Source organism: Triturus cristatus, chromosome 3_2, assembly GCF_964204655.1.
Source record: "Triturus cristatus chromosome 3_2, aTriCri1.1, whole genome shotgun sequence".
NCBI classification, from domain to species: domain Eukaryota; kingdom Metazoa; phylum Chordata; class Amphibia; order Caudata; family Salamandridae; genus Triturus; species Triturus cristatus.
This window is the reverse complement of record NC_140584.1, coordinates 143,463,593-143,482,644: the sequence shown is the minus strand read 5'-3', so window position 1 is coordinate 143,482,644 and position 19,052 is coordinate 143,463,593.

Genomic DNA, 19,052 nt, shown 5'->3' with positions numbered 1-19,052 from the left:
GCCATACACCATTGATCCGCTGATGTAGAAGTCCCACACCATGTCAAGCCAATGCAAACCGTATGTGTCCGAGGGCAGTGTTACACACATTGATGCCATCATCACAATCCACTATCCCATCACTGATGACTGTCAACAAGTCAGACCATCTATTCAGGTGTACACAGCTGCATGCCGTGTCCCATGGTGATGCTACATGGCTGCAGAGGAACCAAACATCGACAGGGGCAGTGTGCATACATCGTGAACAACTGCCACACCCAATACACCCCTGATGCATCCCTTACCCTAAGGAGACTTCCAAACTTGTCCGTGCGTGTAACGCTGAGTCAGCACACGATGACGTGTCCATGAGGAATAGCAGTGCCACAACAATGCAAGCAGCAGACGGCATGCACAAGTACCTGGGGAAGAGAGACACACAAGAAGTCAGCCACAAAAAGCACAGCCACTTGCATGTGCATGTACTCGACACATGTATGGATGACAACATGCTAGGTCACAATTTTGACTGGGGAAATACAACCATCACTGCCACCATCACTCCAGTGACACACCCACACACACCTCTGACTCACGTGCCATACATGCAGGTGGAGACACACATCACGACACATGCCACACGTGGAGCAATGTGTGCACACTCAGACACTGGTACTCACCACTAAGCAAAGAAGTCGCGTATGAGCCGAGTCCGGATGTCCTCTTGCGGCTCCACATCCTCCACATCACTGGCCCCATTGCCAAGCCCTTCGTCCTCCACGGGTGGATGGTCCTGGTCATCTTGATCCAGGATGAGTGGCACAGCTTTCTCAACTGCCATGTTGTGCAGCATGCAGCACACCATGAAGATTTTGCAGACCTTCGCAGGGGCATATGGGAGCGCGCCGCCGGTCTTGTGTAGGCACCTGAATCGGCTCTTCAGCAGGCCAAACGTCCTCTCTATCACTCGCCTTGTCCGACCATGGGCGGTGTTGTAGGCGAGCTGGGCCGGCGTGATGGGGTTGCGGAGAGGTGTGATCAGCCATGGCATGTTGGGATAGCCAGCGTCCCCTACATGGGAAGCACATGGACATCGTTAGAACTGGAGTAGCGGTCGTGCCGGTAGGCTACGCAAAATACAGGACAGACAGAGTGTACCCACCAACAACACATGCTCGTTCGTTGCGCGGCTGCGTCATCATTTCAGGCACCCTGCTACACCTCATGATGTAGGCATCGTGTGCTGATCCTGGAAAACGAGCACAGACATGTGAAATCACCATGTTGGACAGACACACCACAAGGGCATTGATGGAGTGGTAGTGCTTCCGATTGCGGTACGCTACCTCCTGTGCGTGTGGTGGTACCAAAGCAACATGTGTCCCATCTATGGAGCCAATGACATGGGGCATCCCTCCCAGGGCATAGAATCCATGCTTGACCCCAGTCAACTGTTCAGGGGTTGGGAACTTGATGAAGTCATCCAGGTGAATCAACATGGCCTCTAAGAAATCATGCAGCACACGGCAGAACATGCTCTGGGACATGCCACCAACATGAGCTATGGTATTTTGAAAGGTACCCATGGCTAGAAAATGTAGGGCTGCCATTACCTTCAGCTTGGGTGTAAGTGCCGTAGGATACCTGTGCAGCGGTTGCAGGTGTGGTGCCAGTCTCGCCGTCAACTCCAGAATCAACCGTTGTGGGAAGCGGTAGCACCGGATACGATCATTCTCCCGCATGGCAGCCAAGTCCGGAATTGCTCGGGGAAGAGGCGGCGCTCTGCAGTAATTTGGAAGTGACAAGGAAGAGTGAGTGCACCACAACAACAAATAATTTGTACTGAGCACATGTTCATCTGTCTATACACATATGCTACATACGGAGTCAGGTATGTGCCACATGCCCTGGACACGTATGGCTGCCAGGTGACACTCCTACCAAGAGCCAGCTACACACGGAGATTGAGAACCTCCACATGCCATGCCATGGGATTAGCTGTGTCCCAGTGCAAGTGAACAGCCAGACGCAAGACAGGAGTGACATACACCCACACATCAGCAGAAGTAGGATGCTGATTGCAGAGACTGGTAGCGGAACACTAGAGCCACAGGTCACATGACATTACACTAGGACAGCCCACACACCTTGCCATGAAGGTGCACATGTCATGACTCACCACACATTCATTGAGAGGATGCAGACATGTCCTTGTTACGCTACTCCGTGTCACATGCATACATACGCACCTCACATCCGATACCACATGTGGCATGGTGTGCGGAACAGTGTGCAATGTCAATCTACACACAGACACATGTTGGTTGCTGCAACAGCTGCAGCTTTTGAGGGTGCTCCAACATCAACCTAATGGGAAGCCCCCACACATACATGACATAGTCACATCGTGCACCGTGGGTAGTGACAAGTCAGGTGTGGTAACCCCTGTACCGGGCATCAGGGGACACTTCCGTGTGTTGGTGTCCGTGCCATGCCAGTGTCGGTCATCCCAAGTGTGCAGTACGACATGCACACATGTCCAAGGAGTCAAGGGCATGCCTGGCACACATTGCACCGTCACACATCACATCTGCACACATCTCATCATACATCTGGTGCCTTCTCAACTCAGGAGTAATGTTCCACATCACAGCCTGTCACACCTGTGCCCCACACATGTAGTACTGCCCAGACAATGCCTTGATGTCCATCCATGGACAAGTATGTCCGCCCTATTCCTTCCTGTCCGCCGTACTGCTGCTAAGAGGGCCTGTGTACGTTCCCATATCACTATGGGAGTGCTGCCGTATGTGTACCCATCGTGATGGTGAGCGTACAGCCATGTGTACGGTCCGTACCACTACGAGTACGCATACGCAAGAACACCCATAGTGGTAGGGCCGAGCACACACCTGTACGCTCCCTATCACTATGGGTGTCCTCGCGTATGCGTACACGTAGTGGTACGGGCCGTACACGTGCCTGTACGCTCCCTATCACTATGGGTGTCCTCGCGTATGCGTACACGTAGTGGTACGGGCCGTACACGCGCCTGTAGGCTCCCTATCACTATGGGTGTCCTTGCGTATGCGTACACGTAGTGGTACGGGCCGTACACGCGCCTGTAGGCTCCCTATCACCATGGGTGTCCTCACGTATGCGTACACGTAGTGGTACGGGCCGTACACGCGCCTGTAGGCTCCCTATCACCATGGGTGTCCTCGCGTATGCGTACACGTAGTGGTACGGGCCGTACAGGCACCTGTACGCTCCCTATCACCATGGGTGTCCTCGCGTATGCGTACACGTAGTGGTACGGGCCGTACAGGCGCCTGTACGCTCCCTATCACTATGGGTGTCCTCGCGTATGCGTACACGTAGTGGTACGGGCCGTACACGCGCCTGTAGGCTCCCTATCACCATGGGTGTCCTCGCGTATGCGTACACGTAGTGGTACGGGCCGTACACGTGCCTGTAGGCTCCCTATCACCATGGGTGTCCTCGTGTATGCGTACACATAGTGGTACGGGCCGTACACGCGCCTGTAGGCTCCCTATCACCATGGGTGTCCTCGCGTATGCGTACACGTTGTGGTACGGGCCTATTCCTATTCCTCTTATGTTCGAGAAAGACGGGTTGGCAAAGTTGCAGAGTGAGATAGGGTCATTCATCTGGTCATCCAAGGGATCAAGATTATCCTGGAAAAAAATTAGGAGAAAGTATATTAAGGGAGGTCTGGCAGCTTTCAGATTTATTCCTGGGCTTTTTTGCTCAAAAACTGCAGAATGCTTTTTGGGCAGTCCAGGGAATTCGGTTATAGGTGAATTATTTTCTGCCTTGTTGAGAATTGAGAGGATCAAACAGGACACTTATGATATTGCAAAATGGTTCTCCCAAGATAGCAATACATACATGACAATATTTGAAAGGAAAAGACTGAGAGCATTTTGCGTTCTCCACAGGAGTATTACTAAACATTTACAAATACTTTATTCAGCTGAGGCGTGTGTTGGTCAGAAAGATTGGGGGGGAATAATCTTCAATTTTTTTTCAACAATCGAAGTAGCATATCCAGTTTAAATACATTAAACAGCAAGCAAGGCATGCAGGACCTAACGGTGAAGTGGAGAGGGAGAGGAGTGTGGATTGTTAGGGGAGCCAAGTGGCAGGATATCCAATATTTTGTAAAACAACCAACGATCTTGAAGATCTTCAAAACAGATAAGAGAGAAAGAGAGAGCGCGCGAGAGAGAGAGAGAGTGTGTGTGTGTGTGATCTGTGTTTTCGCCTATGTGTGTGTATTTAAAAATCCATTTGAAATGCGACAGAGAACTCACCATACCTGACACGGAGCACCTGCACCCAACTATTTATTACCAAATATATTTTTTATGAAGGTGTAATACCCCAAACACCCCAAAACCCTAACTTGAAGCTAAACCCCTGTGTGTTTTTTGCCATACACACAATATGGTATACGTTGATGGCATACTTTGTTTCACCCTTGGCTCACACCAATCCTTTCCTTTGAGAATATCTTCCACTGGTTTTACGGTTCTCAATAGTAAGTAGCCATAAACCTAAAGCAAAATTCATAATCTTTTCTCTCTCTGCTGCCTCCAGTTCACGCTGGGTATAGACTTTCCTAGCTCCCATTTCACTGCACTCACTGTTAACTATATGCTTTGTCAACCTGAAGCTCAACAGGCAGGTCATATCAGGTAGTACAAGACCGATTTATCTAATTAGACTATATAAATAACTTTCAACCCATTTATCTATGTGAAAACCATGTAGATTGTGTGCCTTCCTCAGACACTGCTTTAATGTTTGAACACTTCAGGTGACATTCCCTTTATACAAAAGAATCAATATGAATTTGCAAGCATCACAACTTCAGCAACATTACATGGTATGATACAGGCAGATCTTTTCAGGAGCAACATATCCTTGGACAACTATCCAAAATTGATGTTGCCACTCAAAACAAGATACAATTGATTCGGAAATACTTTATGACTGCTTTCCTCTCTCTATGTACCACATCATCTCAGGCAATGGACCATAACTGGAAGTGACTATAGGACAATAGAAGACACATTTGACACAGAAACACATTTGATAAAGATTGATACTAATGGGTAGTGTATCTGTTTTTACAGAGGGCCCCTAAAGATTATACAAAGAACAAATCTGCAGGAGTAAAACGAATGATGATGCAGCCACTATTTGCTTTGATTTCTTCATGTGTTAGACCCCCAGGGCAACCAACAATAATTAAAAGTTGCCACTTAAAAGAAGCCGTAGCTGACTGTAAATATGCTTGAATGCAGTGCTGTGTCAATATAGACTATTGTTTTTGTACAAAAGACATTTATACAATGCTTAAATGGTAAATTTAAGACATCAGTAAATCTGTTGAGCCTGCAATGATCATTAACAGCACAGCCGCTGTAAGCACAGTTCACCCCGTTGGTTGGTCCAGCCATGTTTAGTCCAACATATAATACAATTGATGCAAAATATTTCTAAAGCCAGACAGCTTTCTACTTGATCTAGACAATCTTGATTGTCATTGAAGACAATTCAATTCAATTCAATTCTTTATTTCGGTTTTAGTTTAAACCAAAAAAGATACACAATAATTGATCACAATCCATATTAATAAAATACATGTAAAACATTTGAGCCTTCCAAAGGTTTCGCTTTAGACCATTTTCGAGAAAAAGAGAAAAGGTTTGTTATAGAAAAGATCGATCATCTGTATGACAGTTTAAAATATATAAATATAATAAATACATTAAAAAGCTAGGCATAAATAAATTCTTAAAAGGCATTTGAGGAGTACTTTAATCAATTAACCTTTCAATAGCCAAACACTTGAGTAACTATATCTACATCCTTTAAGTGCAACTTCCTGGAATGGATCTATTCAAAAAGTGCAAGTGCTTTTAAATAGCCACTTTCAGCCACTTTCAGGTGGAAATTTAATCAAAAAAGTGCAAATGCTTTAAGTGCAATAATATGACTAACAGGGCATTCCTTGTCGTCTGTCATTAGTTTGTAAAGTGCAAGTGCGTAACTTGTTTAAAACATAATTCCAGATACACGTGTACATAAATCATTAAAATTTCAAGCCTACTTTTACTCTTATTATACCCAAATTAAACAGATATCTACTAACACTAAAAACTATTTTTTGAGAAGAGTCAGTATTCAATATTCTTTCAGCCTCCAAACAGGACCTAATGCCCATATTTCGGCAAATGGATTTGATCCATTTCTTCCTTGGTTTAGCATAAGCGGGGCAAAAGAATAATAAATATAGGTCATTTTCTTGAGTATCAGATTGGTATAATACACAGCACTCGCTATTATTCTCCCATTGTTTACTGACCTATTTCGATGTGTTCGAGTTGGTTTGCAGAACACCATATCGAAATTTTGTGTATAGTGATTTTGCTAGCTGTGGCTGCACTTCACTCAGAAATGGCTCAAAGCTCACTATTGGCTGCATAAGAAGAAACTGGGTTGTTAGTGTGCCAATGACAGAGTTGTGGGGCACACTATTTTGGATGTACACCCAAAAGGTAGATTTTAATATTTTCTTAGAAGCCAATGTCAATTTGGTTGGTTCTTCCCAGAAGTGCTTTATCCCTAATTTACCAAACCAATAAGAAACATTCTTAAGCCACTGGACACTCGCACTGTGATCAAACCTTAGAATTTCTTCTAGGCCATCTTTGTAATGGGCAAGTTCTATTGTGGACCACAGTAGCACCCAAAATATTAATGGTCTCAATATGGCTTGGGGATCTATACGTTTAATATTTAGGTCAATAACAATAGGGATTAGGAGTGTAAGCACTGGAAGGCATAATAGCTTTCTAAAAAATTGTTTCCTCCTACCACGTAGGTATTCTTACATGAGAGCCCCCATTGTTCTGCCCCAGAAAGGGAAGATGATTTGTGCCCTATACTTGTATACCTCAAGGGCAGGAGACACAGCCCTAGAAGTACTACTCCCATGTTTTTTTACTAGCGGTAGGGAATTTTGGAGCTATTGTGGTTTCCAGGTCATTTTTTATCCAAAGTTATGCCTAAATAAATACAATTTTGCACGTATTCTAGCTTTTGTTTTTTGACCATTATATTCTTCTTTAAATATATATGTGGGTTAATTTCCATATATTTGGTTTTGCTGGAATGTATTTCTGAGCCCTTAATATCGTAGTATGCACAAAAAGAGTCTAATAAACATTGTAGACCTTTTGGGGTTTGAGATATTAGAATGGTATTATCTGTGAATAAAAGGGCTGGTACTGGCCCCCCTAACTTGAATGAATCATGTGCACAACCCAATAAATACTCTGGAATATCGTTAACATACAATGAAAATAGGGTGGGAGCCAACACGCACCCTTGCCTCGGTAAGTTCGCCCCTCGGAACCTATCTGACTTTTGCATAGTTATCCTCATGCAATCTTATTTGCACGAGGAGTTCACCTGGCACCCTTTGATCTTTTAATGATTTCCAGGTTTCGAGGGATAAGGTCAAACACGGCCTTCAGGTCGATAAAGGCAATATACAGATGGCCTTTTTTAAGGTTGTATATTTCCAGCTCATACAAAGGAATCTAAAGACCTGGTCGATTGTGCTGGTTCTAGCTCTAAATCCAGCCTGGAATTTTGAGAGAATACAATTCTCCTCAATCCAGTCATTTAGCTTTGTTAAACTTTGCCTAGCAAAAACGTTTTGTAAAATGTCAATTAAACTAAGAGGTCAATAATTTGAAGGGTCTTGGCGGTTACTTTTTTTAAAAATAGTAGTAATCTCAGCCCCTTTCCATGATTTGGGGGTTGGTGCATCCGCAACTATTGCGTTACAAAGAAAATTAATATAAGGGCCCCAAACAATTTTGTCATACCTCAGTAAATCTCCTCGTATCTTGTCAGGACCTGGTGCTTTTCCCAGTTTTACAGCATCAATTGCTGCCAGCGTATCTTCCAAACTAAAGTGCAGATAGACTGTACTAGGGATGATTACACAATAATGCTGGTTATGTGCTGTTTCTGTTGTAGATGCAGAAAAAAGGCGGGAAAAGTGAATAACCAAGGTATTAGCGTCTAGAAAAAGGTCTTTACTACATCTTCCTGTTTTGTTACCTTTTGCTATCAATCGCCAAAAACCGGCGTGATCTTTGATTTTTGCTGCACTAATTAATTCCGTTCAGATGTTATCATCCCAGTTTTTCTTTGTTTGTACAAGTAGTCTCTTATATTTAATCCTTTTCTCAATGAAGACAAAGATAATGACTTAACAACATAATTCGACCAAATCCACTTGTGGAACTTTAATTGAAACACCCAGCGCAAATGGCATTTTTTGTTTGGAGAAATCAATATATCTAGCAACCATTTAGAGTGAGAAAGGATATCACTGGCCCCTTAACAAATGGCAGTATTTGTTGACACAAAAGTAGCCAATAGTTGCACGAGAACAATAATGGGATTGAGACTTGTGTAGCTTGGTCAATAAGATTGGAGGTGGGTAAACCTTAGACCTCTGAACAATCATGCTGGCATGTCTTGTTAAAAAACACTATGGGCCCGATTCACAGAACTAACTTAAGACAAAATCTTAAACTTACTACCATTTTGGTATTCACAGAAGGCACTTACTCATTTTGGTATTCACAGAAGGCACTTACTCATTTCGGTATTCACAGAAGTTAGGAGTCCTAACTTTAGGACTCCTAAATGCCTTCTGTGAATACCGAAAGTCTTAAAATTAGGATTTTTCTCAGTTTAGGAGTCCTAAGGTTAGGACTCCTAACTTTACAACTACTAAACTGAGAAAAATCCTAATTTTAAGGCTTTCGGTATTCACAGAAGGCATTTAGGAGTCCTAAAGTTAGGAGTCCTAAACTTAGGACTATTAAATTGAGAAAAATCCTAATATTAAGACTTTCGGTATTCACAGAAGGCATTTAGGAGTCCTAAAGTTAGGAGTCCTAACTATACTACTACTAAACTGAGAAAAATCCTAATTTTAAGACTTTCGGTATTCACAGAAGGCATTTAGGAGTCCTAAAGTTAGGAGTCCTAAATTTAGGACTACTAAATTGAGAAAAATCCTAATTTTAAGACTTTCGGTATTCACAGAAGGCATTTAGGAGTCCTAAAGTTAGGAGTCCTAACTATACTACTACTAAACTGAGAAAAATCCTAATTTTAAGACTTTCGGTATTCACAGAAGGCATTTAGGAGTCCTAAAGTTAGGACTTCTAACTTCTGTGAATACCGAAATGAGTAAGTGCCTTCTGTGAATACCAAAATGAGTAAGTGCCTTCTGTGAATACCAAAATGGTAGTAAGTTTAGGATTTTGCCTTAAGTTAGTTCTGTGAATCGGGCCCAATATGAGTGGCAGGACATGAGGGAGGCTTAAGAGGCAGATCCATCATACGACAAGGAAACAAAGATATCTCCTCTAAAATGACCTTTCAGGGGACCTGTAGAGCATTGCAGCAGCGGCCTGACTATGAGCACATGCCCTATGATGAAGCATGACATACCTCAGGTTGTGTGAGGACAACGAGAAACAGCCCTGCTGACTGTCCCACACTATCTTATTTACAACCTAGATCATTTTTCAGTTATTTCTCTTGATCTAGTGCAGGAACATTGACCCTCTTACTTGTAGAATGCTTATCTTTGAGCAGGGGCACTGGACCTTTATTTGCTCCCAGTCCCCCCTCTCTCTTACCTTTAGGAATCAATTCATCCCCATGCACTAGCACTCTGTCCTCCAAAATAATTCCTCTGAAACCTTCCAAAACATCTGCAATTTAAAAGATAAATGATTTTCCTTTGACCAACCAGACCTCACTAATGGAATTACATCTTTCAAAATGTTATCCTTCCCAATCGCATTCACTCAGACCTCACTTTTACCATATACACTAACAACCCCTACATGAACAATGAAGCACTCCTTAACTTTAGACTCCCATTCCAGATCATCAGAGTCTTCCACAGGAAGTCTAGACAAGCAGTCTGCTCTGGAATTCTTCACACCTGGAATATATTTTAATATGAATGTAAATTCCAATAATTTTGCTGTTAATCTGGCAATTCTGGCTGTGAAACATTTTATTTCTCCCCCTAATAAAATATTGACCAGGGGACAATGATCAGTCTTTAGCACAGAAGGTCTTCCCCACACATATGGCTTATACTTCTCTCCACTCCACACACACACCAATAGTTCTTTCTCTATTCCAGAACATTTGCATTCTGCCTGACTGAATGTCCTGGAGATGAAACCTCAATAGTGTATGTGAAATCTGACATTTTCCCTAGCTTCTCCTGAAACAGCTTTCCTTTCCCATGAACTCTACGCATTAGTGACTGATTTGATGTTGTTATTCCCAATGGTCCCCAGAGTAACTTACCCAGGTCTTATGGTCATTTTAAATTCTGCCTGATGAAATAACCCTAGAACATTGATGCCTTTGCGTGCTACATACACCTTCCCTTTGATAGACAACACTAATGTCTCAATAGTTGCCCACAAATATCCTATAAAGTCCACTCTGCCACTCTCAAACACAACTGTTCAGCTATCTGGAGGTAAGAAAAACTTTTTAGGCCAAAACTGATCAAATTTCTCTTGTGCCACAATGGTGACAAGGCGGTACAAAAGGAGGTGGTGATGGACGGAGCATCAGAACCAATCAAACACTCACAACCAGTCAACAGATCTGGGTTTGATCCATCACCGTTCTTTAGCCCACTCTGCCACCCCAGTTCAGACATGGCCATATGCAAATCAGTCTGACCCTGTGCCTCATGGGAACAGTCCAGCCAGAACTGCCAAGCCATGCCTTCCCTGGACCGGAAACAAGCTTCCTAGGACCGGTTTCTGGCATTTCAGCCGTCTTCAGCCAGGCTTGCTTGAATCCAGTGGCCAAGTGAGCAAGGGACTCACGTCTGAGCATACCCTGCCAACTTATGGCGAACAAAGCGGTACAAAAGGGGGTGGTGATGGACGGAGCATCAGAACCAATCAAACACTCACACCCAAGCAACAGATCTGGGTTTGATCCATCACCGTTCTTTAGCCCACTCTGCCACCCCGGTTCAGACATGGCCATATGAAAATCAGTCTGACCCTGTGCCTCATGGGAACAGTCCAGCCCGAACTGCCAAGCCATGCCTACCCTGGACCGGAAACAAGCTTCCTAGGACCGGTTTCTGGCATTTCAGCCGTCTTCAGCCAGGCTTGCTTGAATCACCACCATCACCACCCCCTTTTGTACCACAATGGTGACAAGAGCACCTTTGTATCCTAATGTTTTACGGCATTTTCTTCAATAATGACATCAATATCAGGATCAAGCACATGAGAAGACCCCTCATTAGTCTCACACAGCACCCCTAAAAGTCCATTCCTTAAACTCCTCATGTCTGTCATCTTCATCATGTTCATACTGCTCACTAAAGACTCAGCGAACTGTGCTATTCTTGCCACCTATGCAGACCATGAAGAAATTACTTTCTTTGCCACACTTCTTACATGGTTGACCATGTGCAGGACAAACTTTGTAAGTAGAGACGTGATTAGGCAACCCACATTTGTAACAGCTGACTTGGTTGATACACTGGTACTCTGTGTTTAACAAAATCCCACCTTTCCTATATTCTGGCATTGCCATTGGTATGCCAATTGATATTGGCATAGCCATTGGTTTGCCCACTACAGACCTGATACTGTCACTTTCTCGAATGACTCCTCTCAGTATTTCACGTCTTCGTCCTAAAATAAGTCTATAGCTTTGTCCAAAGATGAATTATTGTAAGTAAGCAACCGCTCCTGTTTATTCTTTGAACTACTCCTTACCACTAACTGATCCCTGTGAGGAAAAATCACCAAGCTCACATTTGGCTGTGAGGACTTTCAATGCGCTGACAAAAGCATCATTACTCTCGGAAGGCTTTTACACAAGTGTAAAACATCTTATACCTATGTACTACCAAATTCTTTACCTTTGAAAAATATTTATCCAATTGAGCCACAGTGTTATCAAACACATCAAGTGCATTCTCAACCATAGGTTCATGCTCAGGTAGATGATCAAAAACATTTTCTCCATCTACCCCTAAATAGTAATACATTAAAAAAAACAAATCTGTTTTAAACGAGTGTGTCGATAACCTCTAAATAAGCCTTGAATGACCTTAACCACAATTTCCACTCCAATTGTGGCACATCAGCATCTTGCAAAAATGGCGCAGTTGGAGGTACATTCAGCACATTGTACTTTTTTTGCTATTCACAATTAACGATCAAGGTAATACAAAATGACAAGCTTCCAAATTCTACAAAAAACGTGCAAATCACTGTACTGTGTAGGAATGAAATTTGCACTAAACAATGGTGTACCAAATACTTATATAAATATGATATAATAGAACTTGTACCAAGTGCTAGTGTGCAAATCTCTAGGAGCAAATGAGAAAATCACTGAAGTTGAATTTGCACCGACTGTTAGTGTGCAGATTTTGGATGCTGAATTTGCACAAAATAACAGTATGCAAATCATCGAACTGGGTTTGCACCAAAAAACAGCATGCAATTCGCTGAACTGAATAGTTGCCTATCCACTTGCACTTATAAATGACCAAAACAAATCTGCAAAGAACAACAGCTTGCAAATCGCTGTTGCTGAATTTGCTCCAAATAACAGCATGCAAATTGCTGAACTGATTACTCGCAGATCCACTTCTAATGTACCAAAAGAATCGGCACACTAATTGTTGTTTCCTAGCCAAGATGGCTTCAAGATCTCCTCTTACCATGAGTCTTTCCTTTCCTTTTACTACTTTTGACCAGAACTGATGTGCACCGAGGCACGGAGTAAGAGAAGCCACAGAAAGAGTTGCCGGTAAACAGCCGATATAAAGCTAATGCAGCCCGTATGCCAGATGAGAGCCACAGCGTATGAACAATGGCAAGTCCATGCGCCGGTTGAGAAAGTGCACACGCTGATAACCTTATAAATGTAGCTTAGCAACAGCCACATGTTGCTCCAGCACACAGAATGCACGTGCTGGCTTGACGTGCCTCAGCTCCGCATGACACCATTGAGACTCAGGATCGCAGTTTCAAAAAATTAACTTGCACATGCATCAAGGAAGGCTTTTGCGCTATTAAGGAATCGCAAAAGCCTATGCATGTAGGAATCGCTATAAAAATAGCGATTCCTAAACATTCCTTATATGCGACTCGCAAATTGCGAGTCGCAATTAAGGAATTGCTTCCCATTCATTCCTATGGGCCTACAGGCCCATGGGAATGAATGGGAATTGCATGCCAAATAGGTACTCGCAAATTGCGCATGCAATTTCAAAGGTGCAAGGGTGCCAAAAGGAAACCCTGTTGCACCCCTGAAATTGTATTTTGCACCCATGTTGCGCACACATATGCCCCAAGGGCATGTGTGTGTGTAACATGTAACTTTAAAAAATGCACTTTAGTGCATTTTTCAAAGTTTTTGCAAATTAGCGCCCAGTTTTTTTTCCAGTAATTTGCGACCACTAATAGTGAAATCGCTATTTTAAATTGCTTCTAGCATTGAATTTAAGGAATCGCAATTTGCGATTCCTTAAATGCAATCGCAATTTGTGAGTTTTCCATTTGGGATGATGCATCCCAAATGCAAAAATACAGGTCGCAAAGGGGCAGATTCTGAGAATCTGCCCATTTGCGACCGGTTTTTAGTTTGATGCATGGGGCCCTAAGTCTTAAAGCGTATTAATTCAAGTAAAGAGACAGTCAAAACGCCCGTGACTGTTACCCTCTTACCCTAAAGCGGCTCCTATCACCTTATATAAAATATGAGAAAAAAATATTCTTGCCATAGTTCTGCACACTAAACCTCAGGAAGGAAGCGGTCACCCTCTGGCCCCCGCAGTTGCTTTTTCTTTTATACTCACCACCACAAAGTTTATTCACAGATCATGGCCATCTCTTTAGGGGCACAGGACACTCAAGGAATGCGGCGAGTGACATTGTCACATTACATGATGTGTCATCACTAAGCCCACAGGCAAGGAAAAATCCCAGGTGAAATTTGACAGACACTTCACCATACCCGACTGAATGCACTTCTACCTAACTATTTACCAGAGGGATACAGCGGAAAAACGTGGGGTTTACATATCACCACACATAAATAATTTAATAACCAACTTATCTTTTCTCTTATAAAACTTAAATGTGACCCATACCTATAACTGGTCCTCCGACTAACCTTTTGAGAGTTGTCAGGGACTGACAACTTTTAAGATGAATGGTACCCATTTATGAGGACCTACAACAAAGGGAACATCCTACAAACCAACTATACATTATAATGTACAAGTTACACTAATCATGATCATCAATAATGACATACTGGGTTTACTAAACACTTAGCTTTATCTATTTCTTTGAAAGCATATGTAAATGGTCATATAGTGACACAACACCAAATCATAGATCATTACGCAAAGAAAGTAATTCACAATAACATCTTATTTAAACGTGCATGAGTGAGTGGATAGGAAGAGAGACAAAAAGCATTGTAACAAGATCAATGCAATTACAGATTAACATATGAACCTAAAGAAACTATAGCACAGTGTGCTAATAGACTGAAGAGCTAACCCTCCGGCCAAAAGGGAAAGCTGGGACTACCTCACAAGGGTATGAGGAGCAAAGTTAAAGAGTCAGGATCGGACAGCTACAGCCATAGAAAAGCTTAAGAAATCAGCTCTCAGTTCACACGGAGATGCTCACCCTTGCCACGCCTGCCTAAGTCATACCGCGAGCAGTGTAGAATGTAACACTAATAATTATACTCTAAATGTTAAAGTCCATACCTAATTTAGTAGCAAGTCCAAGCAATTCACAGTCCTCATTGGTTGAGGAGCATAGGGTGTTCAGTCACACCACTTCTGTGGCACTTTACTCTCAAGAGCCCTTTGTTTAGAGCCATGCAGTCATTCTCGTCCTTCAGCAGAGGAAATCTCGTTATTCTCCTTCCTAGGCTTGCACGCATCTTTAAATGCATTGCAACATATACTAGAGCAGTTATGTACAAAACTAAACATTTCCCCAGACAGTAGGAAGTTCCGAATGATACCCCAACCATGTAGCCGTAGACAAGAAAAGAAAACAATAATCATAATGAAGGACAAATACATTTCTCTCCAGCAGCCTATGTTTAAAAAGCAAATTAATCCTAACAGTGGTTTGAGGCCTTCTCTGAAAAGCGTGCAGTTTCTCTAGGAGAAATAATCAGATTCAGTTATTTGCTCACATTGAAAGCTCCAATTCATTAATTCAGTTTAATCTTCATAATATTCTAATATAAATACAAACTATTTTCAACGATTATTCTATTTAAATAATGTCACTCGTATTAGACTCTTTTTGTCAACGCGTTACATTCACGTTGCACATGAAAACCAAAACCTCTTTAACATTATTTCCCTGTTGTCTCATATGCAGAAATCCTTTGCGGCCTACAGAAACCATTTGTCATATTCCTGCACGTTTCTCATTTTCTCTTCCTGATTACCCCATGTAAATATTTTCTCTCTTGATCACACAACTTCTGTTAATGATTTCACACTATAGGAGCCGGTTTTATTTATAAACATTCTGTTCCATCAAGAGCATACATGTTTTAAGGGAAAGGAACACCCCAAACAACCCCCCTGAAGCTATGCCCCTGGTTGAGACATGTATGTTATTTTAGAAAATCTTTTGTTTCTATTCCTTAATTCAACATCAACTCTCTTCATTAGCCTTTTCTCTAACCAATGGTAACCATTTTGCTAAAATGCCATATTTGATTTTTCTGTGAGTCTATCACAAGTGAGTTCAATCTACGCAAGCAGCGTAAAAGCCACATACCCCATGTGGGCTGGAGCGAGGCCTTTTGCCAATCACATGCGGAACAAAACCTAGCAAGTGGCCAGAGAAGCAGCCATGCAGAGCTAAAGGCCACATCTCAGTGTGGAACTGCATTCGGATCCTGCAGTACATTTTACATTGAAACATTACATTTAACATTAGGTAAGAATATGTGCCTGAAGAGAGCATTAACCATTCATAATTGCCCAGATCATGATCCCGTCACTGCATACTGGCAGTTATGGAAACTGAAGGCTGTTAAAACCTGACAGCAAGTTGTCAATAGGGCTATTATCACCCATTCAGCTAATCCCACACTGAGAAGTCAAAGGGGCCTGCCCCTATCTGCCTCTGAACCTAGCTCGTTGTAGGCAAAAGACAATGGTTGTTTAGGCAAGCATCCTAGGTTTACTGATTGGTTGACTCAATTGCAGCATTCCATTTTGGACAGTAGTTAACTTTGACTTCCTAGTGTGAACTTCACTTTAGCTCACTAGACTGTGGGGCATATTATCAAGGAAACGCGATAAATATCCTTTTTCCCGCTTTGCGCGATTTTGGCAAACGCCGGCTATCGCTGGATTTAATCGCCGAGATATCGCGTTATTATCAATGCATATCTCCAAGGCGATTAAAAATCTGGCGATAGAGGTGAAATGTGGGATTATCACTGGGAATCCAGCAATAAACCTGCAGCGATAGGGGAATCCTTCTTGATAGGGAGATGTGGACTTAGCCGTAAAATCCACCTCCCATGATACAGATAGGCAAGTCAGGATTGTTGCAGACATTAAGTACCGGCGATAACCGCGGTTAACACAGCTTTTTTAATTGCTTCGCGGATCTGGGGCCGCATTGATAATAGAGCGAAGTTGTGTCTGTGAGTGTTTCCATGATGTGTTAGTCAGAAACGCCTACTTTGCATGTCATTGGCGATATATATCGCCGACATGCAAAATGGAAAAGAAACGACAGCTAACACCTGTAATCCTGAGCTAACGCCTGTTAGAGCAGGCTTGTTAATAAGGTGATTACAATATCGCTGCTTTTTTGGCAAAAAGTGCCGCAAAAGTGGCGATATTGCCCTTGATAATATCCCCTGTGTTTGATACTGCAAAAACCTGGCCCCGAACAATCAATAAACACCCAGTCTAGTCTCACTACTTTAGAACCTCTAAGGTGAGAAGGAACGCATGTCACCTATCAGTCAATGGCAATCATTCCATGTCCTGGACGCAGTTTGAATAATTATTTGGAAATCTTGCTTTTTATATCTTCTGCAAAAACTTTTTTTAAGTTCGCTTGAAAGCAATGGAGACTAAAGCATTTTCTGCTCCCATCACTCATGTTGTGCTTGTCTTTTTTCTGGTTGGAAGGCATTTCTGCTCACGCTGCAAACTTTTGAGTTCCTGCTGTTTACTTCGTACAGTACTATCACCTGGAGCAATTGACATGCTTACCTGAAGTAGGTTTAAATCCCATGCCTTTATCAACCCAGACACTGACAGCCAGCGACACCGCAAGGCCAGCATGTGCTGGTAGTGAAAGGTTAGCAAACAAGTAATCTTCACCAGGGGCTCTGTAACACTCTGAGAATAGATTATCAAAACTCAGCAAAAGTAAATTTGAAGGAAGTTGAGGTACAATTTTCAGAGTGACAGGTCTTGAGTTTTTACAGATGTGTGTTTAAGGACACGGTGAATACCCATTATCCAGCAGGTATCTGTGTCCACCAAATTGCCAATATTGGTGTACTAATTTATTCATGTTATTTTAACTCAGGGCAAAGATCCCGTACCTCCCAGTATCTGCCAGCAGATTTACAGATGTGATGTTGAACAATATCTCCTACTGATTTCTGTGAAATAGTGTTTTGTGTTTACATATTTATCTTTCTAAAACATTAGCCACCCTTGTGGCTGCCTACCACGGTTATTGCAGTTTAAAGGGTTCTCCATGACTACACACCCTTACCCTGGTCTCATGGTGACAGCGTCTAGCTACTGAAAGGCACTGCGATGCCATGCTAACAGCAGGCTGTCAGCTATACAAGTGCTAAGCAACATCTACAATAATTCACTTTCCTGAAGACAATGGGGCAGGTTTACAAGCCCCTTGCGACAACTTTACACCGCTGTTGCATCACTTCTGTGAAGCAGCGGCGTGGTAAGCAATGCACCACATTGCGGAATATTTACAAAGTGATGCATCTAGGAAGATGCATCACGTTATAAAGCCCTGTGCTACATTGTACGTGCGTCAGGTAGAATGTATGCAGGGTGGGAGTACTCATGCAGAAAAACCTCGTAAAAGTGACTCAGTGAAATCTACAAGATTTCTTTAAGTCACTTTTACGACATCACTGCATCAAAACCTTATGCCTGCTTGAAGCAGGGATAAGGAGTGACACAGTATGTTAGGAATAGGCATTCGTAACCATTGCTGGAGTTGGGTCATGCCTGCGACACCACTCTAGCAATGCGTTGCCTATACGCCAAAACATGCGTCATGCATCTGTCTATCCTTGCCCCATGGTGCGCCGCATTGTAAATGCGACACATCCATGGTGGCGCAAGGGTATTTTTTACTTGACACATTTTAACTGGCACATCTCTGCTAATATGCAGAGATGCGCCAGTTCTTGTAAATCGGCCTCAACATTTCTAAAGATGGCTCAGTGATCATCTGTCCAGCTCTATCAACTAGAAGTTCAACTTGCAAATCACATAAAATTGCCAAAGCTTCTGGGCTGCATAAACCTAGTTCATCACCCTAGTTTAGAGTGAATGTGATTACAAAGAGTGTATTCCTCCATTTTAAATCCGAATTCAGAAGGCATTAGTAATTCTGATGTGGTTACGTCACATCTGAAATTACCAAAATTGCGAGGGTCGGTGAGACAGAGATGTGAAATTACCTTTAAAACTGTGAATGCTGTTACCCTATTGCACGTGTTTACATGGGAAATTACCACCAGGAAGCTGTGTTAAAACAGAAGAGGGATTAATGTGCTTTGGTCGCAAATTGGTACAGATGTTAAAATGTGCACAATTTGTAATTGCACATGTTTTGCCACTAATGACCCTAATGAGGGGTTCATTTTTC